At 48.1% G+C, this 26,312-nt stretch overlaps 1 protein-coding gene across 4 annotated transcripts in view; it reads left to right on the top strand.

Annotated features, from left to right (window-relative positions):
* Nucleotides 1-26,312, top strand: part of bmpr1ba (bone morphogenetic protein receptor, type IBa) — a 561,149-nt gene that overhangs the window by 357,911 nt on the left and 176,926 nt on the right. Inside the window, exon 1 of one of the 4 annotated variants that reach the window (XM_086006509.1) lies at nt 18,716-18,800. The exons of the other annotated variants lie outside the window; for them this stretch is intronic. The gene's annotated coding sequence lies outside the window, so the exon portion shown is untranslated. Of the gene's footprint in view, nt 1-18,715; nt 18,801-26,312 lie in introns of those variants that run through there. 4 annotated transcript variants of the gene reach the window in all.

The following is a 26,312-nucleotide window of genomic DNA, read 5'->3' as shown; positions in this document are numbered from 1 at the left end:
ACTCTCTGTTTTAGAAGTCTAGCTCGCCTTCATGTGATAATGCCGCCCTGTAGTTTGTTGTTGCCATTCTGGTCAGTGTTGGTAAAGCAGTTCCCGGCAGACCAGTTTGGCTTCGTGCAATGGATTTCTTTGTCCCAATCGATTTGTGTCGAACAGAATTCTTGTGCAGATGAAAAGAATATTCCCAGGAATGACACTGTGCCAGAATGATCTTATCTACTTAACAACATCCATGAACTAGATAGCACCCTCTCTGTGCTTTAAGCACCTTTCTGTTGTGTGTGAGCAAGTACTTTCAGAACCCCTTTCCTCCCACTTAAGTGCTCATGAGTTATTGTTGTGCTTTGACACCTGTGAACCAATGTTGGCAACACACAACAACTTAAGCATCAGGCCCTCTGCTAACTCGCAATTTTGGCAAACTAATCCTGTAGCCTGAAGTGATCCGAGTTTAGCTGACTCGGGTTTATTCTAGGGCACCTGAATTTGCTCATTTTGAATCCTGATCAGTTTGAGTTTAGAAACAAAAAGAGACATAGAAACATAGGAGCAGGAGTAGGCCATTCGGATTTTCAATAAAACAATGCAAGGGGTAAATTAGGAAATGGGCAATAGGAAGGAGATGAGTGGGCATGGTAGCAGAATAGTTGCTGGTGGCACCAGACCTCATTGGGCTGTCTAAACTCTGCACAGGTACACTCCAAGTAAGCATTACATAAGAATATAAGTAATAGGAGCAGGAGGAGACCATTCGGCCCCTCGAGCCTGTTCCGCCATTCAATATGATCATGGCTGATCCTCTATCTCAATACCATATTCCCCTTCTCTCCCCATACCCCTTGACGCCTTTTGCGTCTAGAAATCTATCTATCTCCTTCTTAAATACCTTCAGTGACTTGGCCTCCACAGCCTTCTGTGGTAGAGAATTCCACAGGTTCGCCACCCTCTGAGTGAAGAAATTTCTCCTCATCTCAGTCCTAAATGTCCTACCCCGTATCCTGAGACTGTGACCCCTCGTTCTAGACCCCCCCAGCCAGGGGAAACATCCTCCCTGCATCCAGTCTGTCTAGCCCTGTCAGAATTTTATACGTTTCAATGAGAAGTTGGTCGTTAATTTTCTAAAAATTTCTGTCATTCTATAGCGATGCCGGTTGATGCAAAATCAAATCACGGTGAATGTATCTGAAGTTCCCTTTTGGATTTTACTTACTTTGCCTGCATTTTATACTCTTATCAGTCCCCCCTTTTACTATTCTTCTGCAATGAGCCACCCAGGAGGACATGCAGTCGAACTGCTCCCTGACCACTGTCTATGGACCTCTTGAGGCAGCCTCTAGGAGATACACAAGCACGTTCCAGGGAGACTCCCACACACATTCTTTCGTTTATATTTTTATTTTAAATTACTTTCCTTCCCTGGTTCCACCTCCGTAACATCGCCCATCTCTGCCCCGCCTCAGCTTATATGCTGCTAAAACCCTCATCCATGCCTTTGCTACCTTAAGACTTGACTATTCCAACGCACTCCTGGCCGGCCTCCCATCGTCCAACCTCCATAAACTTGAACTCATCCAATACTCTGCTGCCCCGTGTCCTAACTCGCACCCAGTCCCGTTCACCCATCACCCCCTGTGCTCACTGCCACGTGTCCTAACTCACACCCAGTCCCGTTCACCCATCGCCCCCTGTGCTCACTGCCCCGTGTCCTAACTCACACCCAGTCCCGTTCACCCATCGCCCCCTGTGCTCACTGCCCCGTGTCCTAACTCGCACCGAGTCCCGTTCACCCATCGCCCCCTGTGCTCACTGCCCCGTGTCCTAACTCGCACCCAGTCCCGTTCACCCATCACCCCCTGTGCTCACTGCCCCGTGTCCTAACTCACACCCAGTCCCGTTCACCCATCACCCCCCGTGCTCACTGCCCCGTGTCCTAACTCACACCCAGTCCCGTTCACCCATCACCCCCTGTGCTCACTGCCCCGTGTCCTAACTCACACCCTGCCCCGTGTCCTAACTCACACCCAGTCCCGTTCACCCATCACTTCCTGTGCTCACTGCCCCGTGTCCTAACTCGCACCCAGTCCCGTTCACCCATCACCCCCTGTGCTCACTGCCCCGTGTCCTAACTCGCACCCAGTCCCGTTCACCCATCACCCCCTGTGCTCACTGCCCCGTGTCCTAACTCGCACCAAGTCCCGTTCACCCATCACCCCCTGTGCTCACTGCCCCGTGTCCTAACTCGCACCCAGTCCCGTTCACCCATCACCCCCTGTGCTCACTGCCCCGTGTCCTAACTCACACCCAGTCCCGTTCACCCATCACCCCCTGTGCTCACTACCCCGTGTCCTAACTCACACCCAGTCCCGTTCACCCATCACCCCCTGTGCTCACTGCCCCGTGTCCTAACTCGCACCCAGTCCCGTTCACCCATCGCCCCCTGTGCTCACTGCCCCGTGTCCTAACTCGCACCAAGTCCCGTTCACCCATCACCCCCTGTGCTCACTGCCCCGTGTCCTAACTCGCACCCAGTCCCGTTCACCCATCACCCCCTGTGCTCACTGCCCCGTGTCCTAACTCACACCCAGTCCCGTTCACCCATCACCCCCTGTGCTCACTACCCCGTGTCCTAACTCACACCCAGTCCCGTTCACCCATCACCCCCTGTGCTCACTGCCCCGTGTCCTAACTCGCACCCAGTCCCGTTCACCCATCGCCCCCTGTGCTCACTGCCCCGTGTCCTAACTCGCACCGTGTCCCGTTCACCCATCACCCCCTGTGCTCACTGCCCCGTGTCCTAACTCGCACCGAGTCCCGTTCACCCATCGCCCCCTGTGCTCACTGCCCCATGTCCTAACTCGCACCCAGTCCCGTTCACCCATCACCCCCTGTGCTCACTGCCCCGTGTCCTAACTCACACCCAGTCCCGTTCACCCATCACCCCCTGTGCTCACTGCCCCGTGTCCTAACTCGCACCGTGTCTCGTTCACCCATCACCCCCTGTGCTCACTGCCCCGTGTCCTAACTCACACCCAGTCCTGTTCACCCATCGCCCCCTGTGCTCACTGCCCCGTGTCCTAACTCACACCCAGTCCCGTTCACCCATCACCCCCCGTGCTCACTGCCCCGTGTCCTAACTCACACCCAGTCCCGTTCACCCATCACCCCCTGTGCTCACTGCCCCGTGTCCTAACTCACACCCTGCCCCGTGTCCTAACTCACACCCAGTCCCGTTCACCCATCACTTCCTGTGCTCACTGCCCCGTGTCCTAACTCACACCCAGTCCCGTTCACCCATCACCCCCTGTGCTCACTGCCCCGTGTCCTAACTCGCACCCAGTCCCGTTCACCCATCACCCCCTGTGCTCACTGCCCCGTGTCCTAACTCGCACCAAGTCCCGTTCACCCATCACCCCCTGTGCTCACTGCCCCGTGTCCTAACTCGCACCCAGTCCCGTTCACCCATCACCCCCTGTGCTCACTGCCCCGTGTCCTAACTCACACCCAGTCCCGTTCACCCATCACCCCCTGTGCTCACTACCCCGTGTCCTAACTCACACCCAGTCCCGTTCACCCATCACCCCCTGTGCTCACTGCCCCGTGTCCTAACTCGCACCCAGTCCCGTTCACCCATCGCCCCCTGTGCTCACTGCCCCGTGTCCTAACTCGCACCGTGTCCCGTTCACCCATCGCCCCCTGTGCTCACTGCCCCGTGTCCTAACTCGCACCGTGTCCCGTTCACCCATCACCCCCTGTGCTTACTGCCCCGTGTCCTAACTCGCACCGTGTCCCGTTCACCCATCACCCCCTGTGCTCACTGCCCCGTGTCCTAACTCACACCCAGTCCTGTTCACCCATCGCCCCTGTGCTCACTGCCCCATGTCCTAACTCGCACCGTGTCCGTTCACCCATCGCCCCCGTGCTCGCTGACCTACATTGGCTCCCGGTCTGGCAATGCCTCAATTTTAAAACTCTCATAATTGTTTTCAAATCCCTCCATGGCTTCGCCCCTCCCTATCTCTGTCACCTCTTCCAGTCCTACCACCCTCCGAGATATCTGCGCTCCTCCAATTCTGGCCTCTTGCGCATCCCCGATTTTAATCGCTCCACCATTGGCGGCCGTGCCTTCAGCCGCCAAGGCCCCAAGCTCTGGAATTCCCTCCCTAAACCTCTCCGCCTCTCTACCTGTCTCTCCAGCAAAACGCTCCTTAAAACCTGCCCTTTTGATCAAGCTTTTGGTCACCTGTCCTAATATCTCCTTATGTGTCTCGGTGTCAGGTTTTTTTTGCTGTCGCTCCTGTGAAGCGCCTTGGGATGTTTTGCTACGTTAAAAGTGCTCGATAAATGCAAATTGTTGCAAAATGCAATGTCTGGCTTCAGCCTAATGCCTCCCTTGACGACATTGCAGAGTTCAGAAAACTGGTAAATGAAGAATTTAAGGATGACCCCTCATTGGAGAGCTCTTCACCGCATTGTGAAGCACCAAAGTGCTCCATCGCTGCAACACCGTACAACGCTCACTTTTATTTCCTTCCTCAATTCCCCCTGGGTGCACCTTTATTGAGTCGAATGGGCCTCTACTCTCTGGAACTTAGAACAATGAGAGGTGATCTCATTGATCCATACAAGATTCTGAGGGGGATTGACAGGGTAGATGCTGAGAGACTGTTTCCCCTGGCTGGAGAGTCTAGAACTAGGGGGCATAGTCTCAGCATAAAGGGTCGGCCATTTAGGACTGAGGTGAGGTGAAATTTCTTTACACAGAGGGTGGTGAATCTTTGGCATTCTCTACCCCAGAGGGCTGCGGATGCTCAGTCGTTGAGTATATTCAAGACTGAGATCGATAGATCTTTGGGCTCCAGACAAATATCAGGGATATGGGGATCAGGCAGGGAAGTGGAGTTGAGGTTGAAGATCAGCCATGATCGTGTTGAATGGCGGAGCAGGCTCGAGGGGCCGTATGGCCGACTCCTGCTCCTAATTCTCATGTTCTTATGGAACCATATCTGTTTTATACAGTCTCCAGTCAAGAGTACCTTATAGAGCAGGTTGCCAACTCTGGTTGGACGTATTCCTGGAGGATTCATCACATGACCGCCCGCCTCCAACAGCCCCGCCCCCCACACACTTGCCATTGGTCGCCCAACATGTCAATCCTCATGGTGCCCCACCTTCCCACACCAATCGGAAATTGAATAGACTCTTTGTTAACCGATTGGACGATTCTTGATTGTCAGTTAAACAGCTTTTTTTCCGATGTCCAATATTTTTAACTAATACATAAAAGTGTTCAAAGAATTTGTTTTAAATAAACAATTTTTTAACGCCCCTATGACATTTTTTCTCCCAGGTTTTACTCGCTGCAGTGTCCTGGAGATTCAATTCCAGGAGACTCCAGGGCAAGGCCGGCATTTATTGCCCATCCCTAGTTGCCCTTGAGAAGGTGGCGGTGAGCCGCCTTCTTGAACCACTGCAGTCCGTGTGGTGAAGGTACTCCCACAGTGCTGTTGGGGAGGGAGTTCCAGGATTTCGACCCAGCAACGATGAAAGAATGGCGATATACTTCCAAGTCAGGATGGTGTGTGACTTGGAGGGGAACTTGGAGGTGGTGGTGTTCCCATGCGCCTGCTGCCCTTGTCTAGGTGGTAGAGGTCACGGGTTTGGGAGGCGCTGTTCTCATTAACTTTGACCAAATGCACAGTACTACCCTGTTATACTTTATATTTTCATTCCTCTTGATTCTGTGATGTTTCGTTCAGCAACATTTTGTTATATGCTCTTTCAAAGAGCCGGTACAGGCACGATGGGTTGAATGGCTTTCGTCTGTGCTGTATGATTCAATTCTGCCTTAATTGAAGCCAGTTTCTAATTGATGCCAATGAATAGTAATAAATACAAAAATAAAAAATGCACAGCAGCAAAGTATTATATCACTCTGGTTTATCAAATATTCAACAAAAAAATAAGGAGCGTTTCAATTTTTTCAAAGATTTTGGCTTTGTGTTGTGCTTTGCATATACTGCGGGGCATGTCCTGAATTTTAATATCTTTGCCAGGTTTTCTTCCTCCTTATTAGTTAGAGCATGAACTGTCAAGAAAAAATTTGATGGTAATAATATATTATGGGGGAGAAATTCGGTTATGCCCTTTTTGGGGGTGGTAACCGAATTAGCGGCAGGCATTTAGCGCCTAGCGCAGGAGTACCGCCCCGGCCGCTAAATTGGGCTTACCGCCCCGGCGAGGAAGCGGAGTGCTATCTCTGGCGCTCCACTTCCTTTCGAAGCAGTGTCTGGGGCGCCAAGCGCGGTAGCGCTGGATCGCCACGCGGCCGCTCCGCGTAGCGCCGAGGTGTTCCACTGCCCCTCCCCTTCCGTTAAAGGAGAGGGATGCTGCGAGCTCCGCAGGGCCTCCGATGGGCCACACTAGCCCAGCAGGGCGGCGTGGTGCCATGGCTGAGCAATGGCGGCCACGGACCACGCCAAAGGTCGCCACGAGGAGGGCTCACCTAGAGGTCGGCCAGTGGCCGAAAATGGCAGTGCGGTGTGCACCGGACCTCCCTTTTAAATATCGCCCCGCGAGCGGAGGTCGGCCCGACTCGCGACCCGCGAGATCGCCAGTGGTAGCCACTCGGGGCTGTAGTGTATGTACCCGTCTACCTTTAAGGGAACTATTGAATGTAACCGTTCACCTTTAAGAGGACTACTTTCGGGTGGCACTATTTGTTTGGCTTCTGTATACTGTAATACCGATAGTGACCACACCAGTATATAAGTGTTGTGGCATGATTGCTGGGGCAGATTCGCCCGAACCTTCGAATAGTAAAGACCTGTTTGTTTGTTACTTCTGAAGTCTGTGTATTTATTAACTGCACAACCCACAGACTTTACAGTGGCGACGAGTCCGATCGTACCCTGCGGCAAGACTACCAAAAGCAACGAAGAGCGTCGAAGAGAGACAACCGCCCTCGTCGTGCTACCAAAAGAAAACACGAGGCTGCAACAACAGAAAGCAGGAAGACTAACAACAAAAGCTGTATCAGCAACAGGCACTGACTACCCTTCTGCCACAGTGCGGAGTGAGCCGACCAGCAAGAAACAAGGCGGCCGAAGAGACTGTGAGTAGGGGAAGGTGTAGAAGTATCCGGAGGATAAGGGCAGAGCACTCGACCTCGGTTGAGGGGGAGCTGTGCCGGCCAAAAGTCGGGTCCAACGGCGTCGGGTGACAGCCGGACCGCGATCGGCGGGAAAAATCCGGGCAGCGACCGCAGCCACGAAGCGCTGAGCCTGCGAGCAGGCGCGGGAAGAGAAACCCAGCCGCAGCCGGGGAGGGAAACACCGGTCTGCGAGAGGGCTGGGGAGGCGAATGGGAACCGTGTGGGTGAGAGCCGGGTGCGGAGAGAGAGACTGCGAGGAGCCAGTCCAGCGGCTGAGCTGTTCTCCACCAACGGGGTACTCAGAGCCGGCAAAACCGAACGTGCGGGAGTGGGAGAGAGACACAGCCGAAAACGGGGTGAGAGACTGCGCGAGAGCCAGTCCAGCGGCTGAACTGTCCTCCGTTAACGGGGTGTACCCAGCGCCGGTAGAGCCATGCGGGCGGGAGGAAAAGACAGAGCCGAGTAAGGGGAGCTGTGCGGAAGCCAGCCCAGCGGCTGAACCTGTCCGCTGTGGGGAAAGCGTACCCCTTCCACCAGGGAAGAAACGCGGGAAGCCGCCATTAGGCGGGGAAGACGATTGAAGTGGGCGGGGCGAGAAGGAAAGAGCGGGAAACCGCCATTTTCGCGGGAAAACCGCCATCTTAGAAATAAACAAATAAATAAGAATACTTGAAGAAATACTTGTGTTGTACCCAAGGAAAGAAAGATGCCTAAGCGGGCGGACATCAACGAGTTCAATTCGGAGATAGAAGACTGGGCCACGTACGTAGAACGTATTGAGATACATTGTAAGGCTAACAAAATAGCTAAGGAGAAAAAAGCTTTAACCTTACTTCACATGATGGGTGCGAAAACATTCGGGGTGTTGAAGAATCTTCTCTCACCAGCTAAACCGGCAGATCAGACTTTTGATGATATTGTAGCAGTGCTGAAGGATCACTTGAACCCCACACCGTTGATGCTGGCTGAACGATTCAAATTCTACGCAAGAACGCAGAGGAAAGACGAAAGCAATGCGGAATACTTGGTCGAACTGCGTAGGATAGCGAAATACTGCCAGTTCGGAGGGAATCTGACAGAGGCACTGCGTGACAAGTTCGTATGCGGATTGTCCAAAGAAGGAACGCAGAAGCGACTACTGGAAGAAAATGACCTCACACTGGACAGGGCTGTCCTCATAGCTGCATCGCATGAAGCCGCAGCGAAAGGAACGGCGGAAATGCAGCTAAAGGCGGCGGCACTAGGGGTGGACCAAATTACTTCGAGCACAACAAAATGCTACCGTTGTGGGAAGACAACACACGACCAGAATCAATGCTGGGGTAAAAACCAAGAATGCAGGAAATGTGGCAAGATCGGGCACATAGCTAAGGTATGCCGGTCAGGAGCAACGTACAACAATAAGAAGTCACCACAAAAATGGTACGGAAAGGTACAAGAGGTGACTAAGAAGAGTCTGAGGGAACAGAAGTCGGACTCACACTCCAAATGCAAAGGACTGGACAGTCTGAGAATCCACAACGTGAGCAATGAAGCTGACCGACAAACTATCTGGATAACGCTACAGATTGCAAAGGTCCAAGTAAAAATGGAAGTGGACACCGGATCGGCGTTGACGGTCATGAATAAGCATGACTATAAGAAATTTTTCAAGCATATTCCACTACGGGATACGGAACTAGTACTACAGACATACACGGGGCACAAAGTATTCCCCATCGGAATGATAGAAGTCAAGGTGAGATACAAGGATAAAGATCATCACCGGTTGGACCTGTATGTATTGCCTGAGGGAGGACCACCACTTCTGGGACGGGAGTGGATCCGAAAAATAAAATTGGACTGGCAGTCACTAAACACCATGATGGTGGATTCCGAAAAAGAGGATGTCAAACCTGAACGGTTGTCCAGAATATTGGACGAAGCTAAGGAGGTATTCCAGCAAGGACTGGGAACACTGCGAGGTATTAAAGCAAAGGTTAAGATTGCAGAAAATGCAAGCCCAAAGTTTTTTAAGGCCAGATCGGTACCTTACGCAATACGACCAGCTGTGGAGGCAGAACTGGAAGAACTTGAACGATCAGGGGTTCTGTCAAAAGTGGACTGGAGTGAGTGGGCCACGCCCATTGTTCCCGTCATGAAGTCCTCACCGAGTAATAAGCCAGGGGGACCGGGGAAGGTCCGTATCTGCGGAGATTTCAAGATTACTGTGAATCCGGTGCTTCACACGGTACAATACCCGCTTCCGCGGATTGAAGATATCTTTGCTTCGTTGGCTGGAGGGAAACATTTCACGAAAATAGATCTGGCTCAAGCATATCTACAGATGGAGGTCGAGGAAGAGTCACGCCAGTACCTCACCATCAACACTCACAGAGGCTTGTATCGCTACAATAGTCTGGTCTTTGGGGTAGCTTCGGCGCCAGCAATTTGGCAGAGGGCCATGGAACAGGTGTTACAAGGAATTCCAAGCACGCAGTGCTACTTAGATGACATTTTAATCACGGGAAAAGATGAGGAAGAACACCTCACGAATTTGAAACTGGTACTCACCAGGTTGAAGGAGTATGGCCTTCGGGTTAATCGCAAGAAGTGTGAGTTCTTCCAAAAACGGATCTCATACTGCGGTCATGTCATTGACCGAGAGGGACTGCATAAGTCACCCGAAAAGATAGAAGCGGTTGTGAAGGCCCCCGCTCCAGGAAACGTATCACAGTTAAGATCATTCTTGGGGTTGATTAATTACTATCACAAGTTTCTGCCAAATTTATCCACGGTACTGCATCCGCTGAATGACCTGTTGCGGAAAGAAACACCATGGAAGTGGAGTGAAGAATGCAAAAAGGCTTTTCGCAGAAGCAAGGAGTTGATTACCTCTGAAGAAGTGTTGGCTCATTTCAACCCAGCATTACCCCTTCGTCTAGCTTGCGATGCTTCCCCGTACGGAATTGGGGCAGTACTCTCGCACAGGCTACCAAATGGCTCGGAAAGGCCAGTGGCTTTCGCGTCCCGATCATTGACACCCGCGGAGCGAAATTACGCCCAAATAGATAGGGAGGCCCTCAGTCTTGTGTGGGGCGTGAAGAAATTCAACCATTACCTACAATGTAAAAAGTTCACATTGCTGACAGACCACCAGCCGTTGGTGTCCATATTCAACCCAAATAAGGCCGTTTCCACCATGACAGCACAAAGGTTACAAAGGTGGTCCGTGTTACTTGGGGCACACCAATACGAAATTGAGTACAAAAGGTCTAAACAGCATGGAAATGCTGATGGGTTGTCACGCTTGCCATTGCCGATGGTAGAAGAAGCGAGTATAGTGGACCCAGTAGAGTTGTTCCACTCATCCATAGTGGAGTGTCTACCGATAACAAACTCAATGATTGAGAATGAGACAAGGAATGACCCGACTCTTTCACGAGTCTATGATGTAATGGTGGAGGGATGGCCAGCACAGAGCGAACCAACACTGCAAGCATTTGCACAGAGGAAAGAACAACTGTCAGTGTGTCGAGGAACCCTGATGTGTGGATCTAGAGTGGTGATTCCACCCAAACTCCAAAAGAAGGTGCTAAAGGAGCTGCACGAAGGACATCTGGGGGGAGTAAAGATGAAAAATCTAGCAAGAGCGTTTGTGTGGTGGCCAGGCATTGATGGAGACATAGAGGAGATCACGAAGAACTGCCTAGGATGTCAGAGGGTTCAGAACGCGCCACCCCAGGCTCCTCTGCATCCATGGGAGTGGCCCTCATCGCCTTGGCAAAGAGTACACATCGACTTTGCTGGTCCATTTATGGACTCGATGTTTCTAATAGCGGTGGATGCCCACTCCAAGTGGCCGGAAGTAATTAAGATGACCACCACCACGATGGAAAAAAACCATCGCAGTGTTAAGGACTATGTTTGCTCGGAATGGCCTGCCGGAACAGATCTGTTCTGATAATGGACCACAATTTGTGTCCGAAGAATTCAAGAAATTCTTAAAGAGCAATGGGGTTAAACATTACACGTCAGCCCCATACCATCCCGCCTCCAATGGATTGGCTGAAAGGTTTGTCCAGACCTTCAAGAAGGCCGTAAAGGCCATGAGTAATGAAAATATAAGTCTGCAACATAAGGTGGATAGCTTTTTGTTGGCATACCGAAATGCGACACATGCGGTCACAAATCAAACTCCCACAATGATGTTCTGTAATAGACGCCTAAGATGCCGGCTGGATTTACTAAAACCAAACGTCAGAAGAGACGTAGAGAACCGGCAATTCCAGGGCATGAACGACAGGGTCACTAGATCTTTCCAGATCGGGCAACGAGTTTTGGCCCGGGACTACCGTACTGAGAAATGGCAGCCTGGAACTATTGGGAAAAGGCTGGGGCCATTGATGTACACCGTGGACATTGGAGACAATATAATAAGGCGCCATGTTGACCAAATCATAGGGTCCGCCACAAATGGGCCACCGACTTCACCACCTTATCCGGGTAATGTTGAAACTGAGATACCCAGAACACCTACTTCCGATCTAGTGATACTGGAGTCAGCTGAACCTGACACGGCTTTTCAAGCCGAATCGACCTTGCCAGAAGCACCTCCTAGCCCGCCTGAAATGACGACACCACTGCGGCGTTATCCTGACAGAATCCGGAAACCCCCGGAAAGACTGAATCTATGAACTGTCTTACATAAACCTGTATATATGTTAGAATGTATGTTCACTATGGACTTAGTAAGTAATAAGCTAAAAAGGGAGGATTGTAGTGTATGTACCCGTCTACCTTTAAGGGAACTATTGAATGTAACCGTTCACCTTTAAGAGGACTACTTTCGGGTGGCACTATTTGTTTGGCTTCTGTATACTGTAATACCGATAGTGACCACACCAGTATATAAGTGTTGTGGCATGATTGCTGGGGCAGATTCGCCCGAACCTTCGAATAGTAAAGACCTGTTTGTTTGTTACTTCTGAAGTCTGTGTATTTATTAACTGCACAACCCACAGACTTTACAGGGGCGAAGCCGAATTTCTGCCACGGGGCGCTAAGGGGCCGCGTCGCTCGGCGATGACGTGATCGCCTGTGAATTTCTCGGGTGGTGCTATTATCCCCCCCCAACCGGGCGATAACCCATTTGCGCCCCGTTAGTGCCCCACGGAGTCGCTAACAGCGGGAGCAAAGTAGGCGGATTTCACCCCCCTATGTTTTTAAACCTACTTTGTGACTTTTCTGCTGCAAACAGTTGTTGCGTGACCTGTCCAATTGTTTTCTAATCCTCTTGTGGCTGTCTACCTGTAAATTGTTAGCTCCATCGCAATGTTACTACTCTTAAAGGATGACTGCATAATCTGGCGAAAGCATTAGCCAGAAAATCACTGGCTGCACACCTGCAATTTTTCAAGATTTGTTCCTCACTGGGAACACCAGGTCCCAGAACCACTTCTCTAAGTTTGTGTTCATTAAATCTAATGAACGAACCACAATTGTTTATTGACACGTAACTGCACGGCAGGATTGATTACTGACAAAAGAGAGAACTTGCATTTATATAGCGCCTTTTACATCCTCAAGCCAGTGAATTATTTATGTAGGCAAGCGTAGCAGCCAATTTGTGCACAGTAAGGCCCCACAAACAGCAACGAGATAAATGCTTAGTTAATCTGTCTTGGGGTGTGTGTGTTGGTTGAGGGATAAATATTGGCCCTGACACTCTTGCTGTTTTTTTGACTACATCCATGAGATCACACATCTCCACCAGTGGACGGAGCCACCAAGTTGCAGCACTCCCTTGGTACTGCACTGCGGTGTCAACCTAGGTTACGTGCTACAAGTCCCGGAGTGGGGCTCGAACCCAAGCCCTCTTGATCTCAGAAGCCAGAGTTCTACCACAGAGCCAAGCTGACACTTGACAGCAGTGTATGTAGCGTAGAGCCCTGACTGGTAGTGTGAAAACGGCATCAGTCAAAAACATTTGGCCCTGTGTGTAGACAGAAGGGTTTAATGTTTAGTTTAAGCGATTTAGTTAACATCTATAAAGCATTGCATAATGTTTTTCTTCAGATAAGACAAGTTAATCTATTGTAACTTAATGACAAAAAAAAAGTTTCCACTTGTGCTTTTCCAAAAATCTGTCTGTGATATTTATTACACTGCAAGTACTATTAGAAGCACTTCATACAACTCCTAAATTCAGTCCATATGTACTGTATTCCAAATGCATATTTGTGGTGTCAATACATTCGTACTTCCCCGATCAGGTTTTGGCCCCAGTGCTGTTATGAGCACAATAAAACCATTTATAATGGAACAATTGTTCCTAATTATACGGTCTTTAATTTATGGAAAAGCAAATTAAATGTGACACGCTGCTTAAAAACTGGGATATGAAAGATCCATTTTCCCACAAACCCTTGCCCTGTGTTGCTTGTGTCGTAATTTGAAATGAAATGAGGAATAACGTTAAAAATCGCAAAGCCAATCGCGGCAAGTTCTTTTAGAGAACAGTTTTAACCCAGTTACATATGTTTTGTCCCATTCATTTTTCTATTTTAACAAAAGGGAGTTTCCATTTAAGGCTAAAATGTTTTGGTGATAAACCCAACTTTTCCCCGCCCTACCGCGCACCAGCAATCTGTAATGACCTTGCACGCTATATCCCACCCCATTAATCATTTATTAATAATCCCCCCACAAAGCTTCAGGATGTATTACTAGCCGGGCTTTAAAGGTGGAGACTATACTCACTTGTCACCTTTCTTCAATCACACCAAAATCTAGAACAACAGCAGCTTGCATTTATATAGCGCCCCTAACGTAGGAAAACGTCCCAAGGCTCTTCGTAGGAGCGATTATCAGACGCAATTTGACACCGAACCATGTAAGGAGTTATTAGGACAGGTGAGAGGTTTTAAGGTGCGTCGTAAAGGTCAAAAAAGAGGTGGAGAGGTTCAAGGAAGGAATTCTAGACCTTTGGGCTTAGGCCGCCAACAGTGGAGCGATGAAAATCGGGGATGCTCAAGAGGCCAGAATTGGAGGAGCGCAGAGATCTCGGAGGGTTGTGGGGCTGGAGGTGGTTACAGAGATGGGGGGGGGGTGGCGGGGGGAGAGGTCGTGGAGTAGATTTGACAACAAGGATGAGAATTTTTAAATCGAGGCGTTGCAGGACCGGGAGCCAATGTAGGTCAGCGAGCACAGGGGCGATGGGTGAACGGGACTTGCCGCAAGTTCGGCACCAGCGTTTTGGAATTTAATTCTTGATGGTTTGAGGGTCCAATTCTGTATATTTGAACCTTGACTTTGAAAGAGATTCTGTGATAATTCCCTCGTGCCCTAGCTACGCAGGGCTATAGCATCAGAATCACGTTGAACAGGCCTGTGGATGGGCCGACACAGGTTTACTGTCCACTTGCTCTGCTGGTGACTGGAGGAAAGTGAAAAACCCCAGTGACGTGCTTGGTTTGAGTATAAAGCAAGGCTTTAATCAACTTGTTTCAAAACATGGCGGTCTAGTTATCTTTCACTAGTTCCTGTTTACACAATGTCCTGGGCAAGCTGGGCCCACGCCTGAGTATTTATACTCCTTGGACGGCGCCACCAGCTGGCCGTCCAGCGTTATTTCATGGAGTCTTTCTTCACGGATCATAAGATTCATAACACCCAATGCGTTCAATACCCAGTCTTCACTGGCCAGGACAAAACTGTCTCAGTCATCAGAAACAAGCAACCAGTGCAGCGAGCTGCCTGAGGGTTTCTTTTGAAAAATAAAAACATTAAGAGCTTAAAATGCAAATTAAATCAAAAGACTGCAGTTGTCGAAAATCCCGACACAAAATGTTGCAACTACACAGTAGGTCTGTAAAGAGAAAAATGTTTCAGATGAAAATCCTTCATCAAAATGGTGTCCCCGGCTCAAGGGTTGCGCCAGAAACCTTAACACTTCAGATGCCGCGAGACCTGCGGTGCTTTTCCAGCATCTTCTGGTTTCTTTTTGTTTGTTTCGTAGCTTATGACTGGAGTGTTTATGAGGAATTCGACTGTGGAGCGGAGCGGACTCTGCTTGATTGGCAGGCCCATGGAACATTCCACCCGTGGCACAGCCTGCTGCCAAAACCTGCCCCGGCAAAGCAGTGTCGACAGCTAGAGCAGGTCTCCGTATCGCAGGGCAAACTTTTAAATAACGGCGAGTGGCTGTGGAGGAGCGAAGAGATCACTAACAGCTAATGAACAGGTGCAAAAAGTAATCAGACAAGCAAATGGAATGTTGGCCTTTACCTCAAGGCGTTTGGAGAGCAAAAGGATTCGCATTGCTATAGCGCCTTTCACGACCTCCGGACGACCCAAAGCGCATTACAGCCAATGAAGTACGTCTGAAGTGTAGTCACTGTTGTAATGCAGGAGACGCAGCAGCCAATTTGCGCACAGCAAGCTCCCACAAACAGCACTGTGATAATGACTGGTTTTTTTCCAGTGGTGTTGGTTGAGGGATAAGCATTGGCCCCAGGACACCGGGGCGTGAACTCCCCCCCCCTGCTCTTCTTTGAAATAGTGGCCATGGGATTCTTTTACACCCACCTGTGAGGGCGTACGGGACCTCGGTTTAACATCTCATCCAAAAGACAGCACTTCAGACAATGCAGCGCTTCCCTCGGGTGCTGACCTAGAGTTTGTGTTCAAGTCTCTCGGACTGGGGACTTGAACCCACAACCTTCTGAGTCAGAAACAAAAGTGCGGCCCACTGAGCCACGGCTGACACTTTAAAATGTGTATCACAACAACAACAACAACTTGTATTTGTATAGCGCCTTAAATGTAGTAAAACATCCCAAGGCGCTTCGCAGGAGTGTTATAAGACAAAAATTTGACACCGAGCCACATAAGGAGAAATTAGGGCAGGTGACCAGAAGCTTGGTCAAAGAGGTAGGTTTTAAGGAGCGTCTTAAAGGAGGAAAGAGAGGTAGCGAGGCGGAGAGGTTTAGGCAGGGAATTCCAGAGCTTAGGGCCTAGCCACCAGAAGGCACGGCCACCAGTGGTTGAGCGATTATAATCAGGGATGCTCAAGCGGCCAGAATTAGAGGAGCACAGATATCTCGGGGGGTTGTGGGGCTGGAGGAGGTTACAGAGATAGGGAGGGGCGAGGCCACGGAGGAATATGAAAACATGGATGAGAATTTTAAAATCGAGGCGTTGCTTAACCAGGAGCCAATGTAGGTCAGCGAGCACAGTGGGTAATGAGTGAACGGGACTTGGTGCGAGTTAAGACACGGGCAGCCGAGTTTTGGATGACCTCAAGTTTATGTAGGATAGAACATGGGAGGCCAGCCAGGAGTGCGTTGGAATAGTCAAGTCTAGAGGTAACAAAGGCATGGGTGAGGGTTCCAGCAGCAGATGAGCTGAGGCAGGGGCGGAGATGGGCGATGTTACGGAGGTGGAAAGAGGTGGTGGAATCCACTAGCAACATGTGTCTCCTGTTCTTACTCGGTGTCCCCAAGCCTGATGGACAGACTTGTGATGTGATTTATATGAAACCGTATGCTGCTCTGTCCTGCAGTATAACTGTTATTAGAAGCAATTTGCTCAATTGTAATTACCTCACGTATAAAACATTTTTAGTATTAGTCACTGGAGCTAATGAATTTCATTACTAATTATACTAAGAATATTTTCTTTTTGTGGCTGAACATCTTGAATTTTGCTTTCCTCTTAGGAACATAGGAACAGGAGGAGGCCATTCAGCCCCTCGAGCCTGTTCCGCCATTCAATGAGACCATGGCTGATCTGTGACCTAACTCCATATACCTGCCTTTGCCCCATATTCATCAATACCTTTGGTTGACAAAACTTCTCCTGAATTCCTTATTGGGTTTATTAGAGACTACCTTATAATTTTGACCCCTAGTTTTGGACTCCCCCACAAGTTGAAACATCTTCTCTACGTCCTCCCTATTAAATCGCTTCATAACTTTAAACACCTCGAGTAGGCCACCCCACAGCCTTCTCTTTTCCAGAGAAAAAAGCCCCTGCTTGTTCAGTCTTTCCTGATAGTTATAACCACTCAGATCTGGTATCATTCTTGTAAATCTTTTCTGCACCTTTTCCAGTGCCATAAATGTTTACGGATCATTTCCGCCTGGTCAGGAGTACTGATGTGTAAACTGATTTGGCAAATTGGAGAAGGAAAGTTGTAATGTAGTGAGGAATCTCTGTAACCTCGTCCAACCCTCCGAGATCTCTGCGCTCCTCCAATTCTGGCCTCTTGCGCATCCTCGATTTTCATCGTTCCACCATTGGTGGCTGTGCCTTCAGCTGCCTGGTCCCTAAGCTTTGGAGTTCCCTCCCTAAACCTCTCTGCCTCTTTCTCCTCCTTGAATACGCTGCTTGAAAACGACCTCTTTGACCAAGCTTTTGGTCACCTGTCCCAATATCCCCTATGTGGCTCGGTGTCGAATTTTGTTTGATAACGCTCTTGTGAGGCGCCTTGGGACATTTTACTACATTAAAGGCGCTATGTAAATGGAAGTTGTTGTTATTGTTGACATCACATGTTTCGAAGCAGCTGTAAAGGGTGCCGAGCCCAGAGAATCCCCTGTACAGGAAACACTTTATTATCCAGCACCAATGGGACCGGCGTGGTGCCGGTTTATCAAAAAGTCCGGATTACAGAGAGGTATAGTTAAAAGGTACGAGAGCTCCGTACACAGCAACACATCCAGGCTTCCCTGTTGCTTAGCAACATGTGCAGGAACTGTGGCCACAGACCAAGCATCCCTGTTGCTTAGCAACAAGTGCACGAACCCCAGTTACACAGCCACAGATCCAGGAACTGCCACTAATATGAAGTAAAACTTACCTGAACCTACTCCTGAATTTTGCCGGTTAACAGAGGTTTCCGGTTATTTAGGTTCCGGTAAATCGAGAGTTTCCTGTATTGATGTTACCGTGCCGGTGCGTGGAGCAGACCTATATTTCGAGCCCAAACCTTTGTTCACTATCTGAGGTTGCAGAGTATGCTGTGAGAACAATTTGTTGAGTTTCGCAAAAGGTGCTCGGTTGGAGTTTGCTGTAAATAAAAAGTTTTATGGTTGTAATGAAATACAATAGGAAAAGTTCAGCTTAATGAAATGAAGTAGAATGGGTCGCCTGAAAGAAAACATCTCATAGATGCCTATTACCCTGTTTTATTTCATGTGTACAGAAGCATACTGCAAATATCATGCAGATTACTTCTTGCTACCTGCATGGCATTTATATTTAGCAAGACTATTACAATTGACTTCAACTATAAAAATAGCACAGTGGTAATAACTTTTACAAGTATTTAGTGGCATTTTTGGAATTGGGAGCTAGTCCAGGGAGATTATAATAAATCTTCACAATCTCAAATGGTGCTTTCTTTGGCAAGGGAGAGAACTTCAGTTGCCATGAATATCAAGAAGCAAAACAAGAGTTTTATCCATTGAGTCCTGAAAGCCCTCTTTTCACTAAACTACTCAATAAGGAATGGCGAGCATCTTGCACCTCGTTGGGAGAACATAATTGATGGAGTTTGTGGAGAATTATAGCTTTGTTTATTTGTCGCCCTTCTTCATAGAGCTGTTTCTTGAGGTTTCTGGTGAGGGTCATGTATCAGTAGAGATGCGAAGGAGAGAACTAGCAGGTGAGTTTAAGATTGATCTCCTCAGAATATATGACTTACCGTACACCCTTATTCACAGTGGCATTCTTAACTTCATTCCACTATGAATGAATTATTAATAGCTATTATCACGTGTTGTGTGTGTCTCACGTTTATCTTTCAGTTGGACCTGACCTTGAAGATACCTGTCTATTTGATCATTTTAGATGGGAGAATATTTGGTGTCCAGAATAAGCATTGATTTCTATTGATGAATATTAAAATTTGTGTGTGCACGTTATTAAGTGTTGCACACAAGTATTCGTATTTAACAGAGGTACTAACATACTGGGTCCTATTTAGTGTTCTAGTCACTTTCCATGTGTTCAAATTTTTAATCAAAGTTTCTAGTCATTTGCTGTTTGCTAATCTAAAATCATAGAATCATGGAATAGTACAGCGCAGAAGGAGGCCATTCAGCCCATCGAGTCTGGGCCAGGTCTTTCGAAGAGCAATCCAGTTAGTCTCACTCCCCCGTTCTTTCCCCATATCCCTGCAATTTTGAAGGCTGCTATTGAATCTGTATCCACCACCCCATCAGGCAGTGCATTCCAAATCCTAGCCACTCGCTGCGTGAAAAAGTCTTTCCTCATGTCGCCTCTGGTTCTTTTGCCAATCGCCTTAAACCTGTGCCCTCTGGTTATCGACCCTTCAGCCATTGGAAACAGTTTCTCTTTATTTTATTCTATCTAATCCCTTCATGATTTTGAACACCTCCATCAAATTTCCTCTTGGCCTTCTCTGCGCTAAGGAGAGCAACCCCTGCTTCTCCAGTCTATTCAGGCAACTGTCAAAGTGTTGCTGATTTTTGCTTCATTTGGAAGGGATAAAGATCCCACGGCACTATTCCAAAAAGAACGGGGAGCACTCTCGGGATCCTGACCAATGTTCCTCCCTTAACCAATGCCATCAAGGTAACAGATTAACTAGTCAGTCGTTCTACTGCTGCCTGTGGGATTTGTGTTTGCTAAATGGCTGCAATTTTAGTATACTTAACAGTCACTGCACTTCCAAGTAACTCATTGGGCCATGGAGGCGGGATTGGACGCATGAGGGGGGTTAAAATCCCCAAATCGGGGGGCACGGACCAATCCCGCACCCAACCCGCCTCCGTGCCAGTTTCAAAGGAGGCGGGTACCCGCCCCGCACTGGGACCCGCCTCCCCGAGGCGGGAAGGGGATTAGTGCCAATTAACTGCCTGTTAACAGGTAGTTAACAGGCAGTTTTTAGCCTAATCCCTATTTTTAATGTTGAAGTGTGGGATTCCCGATGGCTCCAAACCACGCCAAGTTAGAGGAGGCGGGCCGCCGGGATGAAGGGCTTGGAGGGGTCGAGATGTCCGGTGTTCAGGTGAGTGATGGGTGCATGAGTGCAAAGGTAAGTATGTTTGGTGTTTAAATAAGTTTTACATACTTTTACCTACCTTTACAGCCTTCCTTCCTTCAGGTCTCGGGAGTCCCTCATCTCACCGGCACAGAAAGCAGAATGGCCGCGATCTGTCAAAAATTGCAGCATTCAGCTTTCTGTTCCGGGGAGATCTCTAAACCATCCTGGGAGGAAGGAATTAACTTAGAATACAGATTGTCAGTGTTTGACAGCTTCAAACAGCTGTGAAATGCTGATATTTCATCTGTCAAAAGGTCTTGACAGATGACATTTCAATCTGTGACGTCACCTGTTGCCGGGTGGCCCTTAATTGGCGGGCTCAACAAGGTCAATCAAGTCTAAATCGCGTGGGTTGGCCGGAACTCGATGGAGGCGGGACTACAACCCCGAAAGTTGTAGTCCCGCCTCCTACCCGACTCCTCAATGAAAATCCAGCCCATTGTACGTGAAGCACTTTCTAAGAGAAGTGCTCAGGCTCTATATAAATGCAAGCCTTTCCTAGTTTTGTATGTTACTTTGCATTGAATTATCTTAAACTACACTTTTCCTACGTTTTTTTTTCAAAACGAGTTGGACACAAACGTTTGCAGATCATTCTGGATGAGCAACTTGTGGTTCCACAAAAGTTCATGAAAGCACCTGCAGCAAAAGTGAACAGGCATATTTTTGGACAAAATAGAATTACATAGAATTTTACAGCACAGAAACAGGCCCTTTGGCCCAACAGGTCTAAAACGGAGTACATCTCCATAACATCGCTCATCTCCACCCCTGCCTCAGCTCATCTGCTGCTGAAACCCTCATCCATGCCTTTGTTACCTCCAGACTCGACTATTCCAACTCGCTCCTGGCCGACCTCCCACCCTCCGTAAACTTGAGCTCATCCAAAACTCGGCTGCCCGTGTCCTAACTCGCACCAAGTCCCGTTCACCCACCACCCCTGCCCTCGCTGACCTACATTGGCTCCCGGTCACCCAACGCCTCCAGTTTAAAATTTTCATTAAATGCCTTGCGTGGTCTCACTGCTCCCCACTTCTGTAACATCCTCCAGCCCTACAACTCTGCATTCCCCCAACTCTGTCCTCCTCATACCTCTGCCCTACTATTGGCAGCTCAGCCTTCAGTTGTCTAGGCCCTATGCTCTGAAATTCCCTCCCTAAACCTCTCCACCTCTCCACCTCCCTCTCCTCCTTTAAGACGCTCCTTAAAACCCACCTCTTTAACCAAGCTTTTGGTCACCCCTTCCTAATATCTCCTTATTTGGTTTGGTGTCCATTTTTGTCTAATTACACATCTGTGAAGCACCTTGGGATGTTTTTCTCTATTAAGGACTCCATCTTAATAGAGCAAGCTGTTGTTAATTCTTTCATCAGTTCTCCAAATGGAAAAACAATTCCATTCCCCAGCACTGGTGTTCTTCATCTTGGTGAGCAGAAAAATTCTTACAGTAATAACTCTGCTGCTGCTACATTTCCTTCGGTTTGATGTTCTGCCTAGCTGTTCCCCTTGGACTGCTGAATGCTCAGGGAGGGTTGGTGGGATTTATTTATTTAGGTGAAGCTATGACTGGAACTTGGTAGTTTTCTAAGTTGGGAGCAAGTTGGGTCTGTAACACAACCAGTCACTTCCACCGTAACTCCCTCAATGTAATTAAGAACATAAGAACGTAGGAAGTAGGAGCAGGAGTTGGCCATACGGCCCCTCGGGCCTGCTCCGCCATTCAATAGGATCATGGCTGATCCGAACCTAGACTCACGTCCACTTCCCTGCCCGCGCCCCGTAACCCCTAATTCCCTTATCAGCTAGGAAACTGTCTATCTCCGTTTTAAATGTATTTAATGTCGCAGCTTCCACAGCTCTCTGAGGTAGCAAATTCCATAGATTTACTACCCTCTGAGTGAAGAAGTTTTTCCTCATCTCTGCTTTGAAAGGGCAGCCCCTTATTCTAAGATTATGCCCCCTAGTTCTAGTCTCACCCATCAGTGGAAACATCCTCCCCGCATCCACCCGATCAAGCCCCCTCACAATCTTATATGTTTCGATAAGATCGCCTCTCATTCTTCTGAATTCCAATGAGTAGAGGTCCAACCTACTCAACCCCCTCATCTCCGGAATCAACCGAGTGAACCTTCTCTGAACTGCCTCGAGAGCAAGTATATCTTTTCTTAAATATGGAAACCAAAACTGTACGCAGTATTCCAGGTGTGGCCTCACCAGTACCCTGTATAACTGAAGCAAGACTTCCCTGCTTTTATACTCCACCCCCCTTGCAATAAAAGCCAAGATTCCATTGACCTTCCTGATCACCTGCTGTACCTGCATACTAACCTTCTGTGTTTCATGCACCAGGACCCCCAGATCCCTTTGTACTGTAGCACTTTGCAGTTTCTCTCCATTTAGATAATAACTTGCTCTTTGATTTTTTCTGCCAAAGTGCATAACCTCACAAATTCCAACATTATATTCCATCTGCCAAATTTCTGCCCACTCACTTAGCCTGTCTATGTCCTTTTGCAGGTTTTTTATGTCCTCCTCACTCCCTGCTTTCCCTCCCATCTTTGTATCGTCGGCAAACTTGGATATGTTGCACTTGGTCCCCTCCTCCAAATCGTTAATATAAATTGTAAAGAGTTGGGGTCCCAGCACTGACCCCTGCAGAACACCACTAGTTACTGATTGCCAACCCGAGAATGAACCATTTATCCCAACTCTCTGTTTTCTGTTAGATAGCCAATCTTCCACCCATGCCAGTATATTACCCCCAATCCCGTAATTTTTTATCTTGTGCAGTAATCTTTTGTGTGGCACCTATTCAAATGCCTTTTGGAAGTCCAAATACACCACATCCACTGGTTCCCCTTTATCCACCCTGTTTGTTACATCCTCAAAGAATTCGAGAAAATTTGTCAAACATGACTTCCCCTTCATAAAACCATGCTGACTCTGTCCAATTAAACTATGCTTATCCAAATGTCCTGTTACTGCTTCCTTAATAATGGACTCCAACATTTTACCAACCACAGATGTTAGGCTAACTGGTCTATAGTTTCCAGCCTTTTGTCTACCTCCCTTTTTAAATAAGGGTGTTACATTAGCAGTTTTCCAATCTGCTGGGACCTTTCCTGAATCCAGGGAGTTTTGGAAAATTACCACCAATGCATCCGCAATCCCTACCGCTACTTCTCTCAAGACCCTAGGATGTAAGCCATCAGGTCCAGGGGATTTATCCGCCTTAAGTCCCATTATCTTACCAAGTACCATCTCCTTAGTGATTTTAATCGTGTTTAGCTCCTCCCCTATAGCCCCCTGTTTGTCCAGTGTTGGGATATTTTTAGTGTCCTCTACTGTAAAGACTGATACAAAATATTTGTTCAGCGTTTTTGCCATCTTCATGTTCCCCACTACTAATTTCCCGGTCTCGTCCTCTAAGGGACCAACATTCACTTTAGCCACCCTTTTTCTTTTTATACAACTGTAGAAACTCTTGCTATCTGTTTTTATATTTTTTGCTAGTTTACTTTCATAATCTATCTTCCCTTTCTTAATTAATCTTTTAGTTATTCTTTGCTGGCTTTTAAATGCTTCCCAATCTTCTATCCTCCCACTAGATTTGGCTACTTTATATGCCCTTATTTTCAGTCGGATACTATCCTTTATTACTTTACTTAGCCACGGATGGCTGTCTTCTTTTACGCCCCTTTTTCCTCAGTGGAATATATTTTTCTTGAAAGTTGTGAAATATCTCCTTGAATGTACACCACTGCTCATGTACCATCGTACACCTTAATCTATTTTCCCAGTCCACTTTAGTCAACTCTGCTCTCATACCTTCGTAGTCTCCTTTATTTAAGCTCAGTACGCTGGTTTGAGATCCAACTCTCTCACCCTCCAACTGAATTTGGAATTCAACCATGTTATGGTCACTCATTCCAAGGGGATCCTTTACTGGGACATTTTTTATTAATCCTGTCTCATTACACAGGACCAGATCTAAGATTGCCTGCCCCCTGGCTGGTTCAGTAACATACTGCTCAAGGAACCCGTCCCTAATGCACTCTATGAACTCTTCCTCAAGGCTGCCCTGCCCAATTTGATTTGTCCAGTCAATATGAAAGTTAAAATCTCCCATGATTATAGCTGTTCCCTTATTACAAGCCCCAACTATTTCCTGATTTATACTCCGACCAATAGAGTTGCAACTGTTAGGAGGCCTATAGACTACGCCCACTAGTGACTTTTTCCCCTTATTATTCCTTATCTCCACCCAAACTATTTCATTATCCTGATCCTTTGACCCAATATCACTTCTCACTATTGCAGTGATTCCATCCTTTATTAACATAGCCACCCCACCTCCCTTTCCTTCCTGTCTGTCCTTCCTAATAGTCAAATACCCCTGGATGTTTAGTTCCCAGTCATGGTCACCTTGCAGCCATGTTTCTGTAATGGCCACCAGTTCCAACACTTGTACTCATTACACCGAAGAGTTTTTAACGATGATAAAACGCTTCACAGACTGACTTGTTAGGAATTATTACAAAAAAGCCACGGCACAATTTTGCAAGGTGAATGGGAGCACGGATCGCAGAATTAGCCCTACAGTGTGTTATCGCCTCATCGCCAACTAGCGCTCCTTAGCGCGTAGGGTTACCACCTTTGGCTGGATGTAATCCTGGAGGTTTAATTACGTGACGTCCTCCCTCCAACTTCCCCGCCATTGGTCACGTTGGCCCGACCATTCTCACGGCGCTCCGCCTTCCCACGGCCAATCGGATGATTCGCGAGTGTCAGTCAAACAGCCTCTTCTTTCCCCACATTAGAACTAATGAACAAAAGTGTTGGAAGAAAATGATTTTATTTTCAACGCCCCCCCCTATGATTTTTCTCCTGGGGGGTTTTATTCGCGGCAGCGTCCCGGAGATTAATCTTCAATTCCTGGAGACTCCCGGGCAATCCTGGAGGCTTGGCAACTTTATTAGCGTGGTCCCGCACTGGGAGCGTGGAGCCCTGCAAAAACTGTTCCTTTAATTACGCACCATGGATAGATTTTTAGTGAGGAGGTCTGTAAGTCAACCAAGAGCAAGGTACACACATTCCGTAACATACTTGAAGCAGTTTGAGAAGCAGCAAGCAGTGTGAGATGGAATATAGACTTCAGCAAAACAGGCGGCATCTGTTTTGTTTTGCTCCCGGTAGTTGACCTCATTGCTGAGCCCGGAGGACTTCTGTTTCCACAGCTTCACAAAGTGGAAAAAGTTTCCCAACAATGGCGCATGTGACACAGAGTGACAATTCATCCATTTGAGTAGCCTCAATGTTTTAAAGTAAGTCCTTTATTCAGTTATCCCTCTCTCTCTCTCTCTCTCTCTCAGCTCTTCAGCTTTCAGGAGCTTGCGAGCCGGCTGTGGGCCTGATGGAACGTTCTAAAGAATGTGGAGCAGGAAAAGGAATTCCAGCCTAGCTGCGGGCTGACTCGAGCACCTTAAATCAGACGAGAGAGAGAGAGAGAGAGAAAAAAAAGGAGCTACTTATTTTGAATTGCTGCAGTTTATTAGAAAGGTCAGATGTCAACGTGTAGCAAATCAGTGCAGAGGCCAGGTCAGGCACTGAGATCAGCTAGGTGGCTTGCTGACTGGAATGTGTAGAAATCTGCAAAGCACAACAACAGCTGTAGGGCTTCAGGCGACATGCACGCCGCTGTGTGATTAGTGCGACAAATTGTACAAATGTAAGTGAAGCATTTGACAGCCGACGCTGGAAATGTTTCAAGCGGGGACCACGATATCTCCTCAGATTTTCAATAAAACAATGCAAGGGGTAAATTAGGAAATGGGCAATAGGAAGGAGATGAGTGGGCATGGTAGCAGAATAGTTGCTGGTGGCACCAGACCTCATTGAGCCGACTAAACTCTGCACAGGTACACTCCAAGTAAACATTACATAAGAACATAAGTAATAGGAGCAGGAGGAGGCCATTCGGCCCCTCGAGCCTGTTCCGCCATTCAATAGGATCATGGCTGATCTGATCTTGGCCTCAACTCCACTTTCCCGCCCGCTCCCCATAACCCTCGACTCCCCTGTAGCTCAAATATCTGTCTCTCTCCGCCG

The sequence above is a fragment of the Somniosus microcephalus genome, chromosome 2 (assembly GCF_052327205.1).
Source record: "Somniosus microcephalus isolate GS21.2 chromosome 2, FLI_Smic_1.0, whole genome shotgun sequence".
Lineage (NCBI taxonomy): Eukaryota > Metazoa > Chordata > Chondrichthyes > Squaliformes > Somniosidae > Somniosus > Somniosus microcephalus.
The sequence above is the reverse complement of the archived record's forward strand: the minus strand, read 5'-3'. Positions and strand labels throughout refer to the sequence as shown.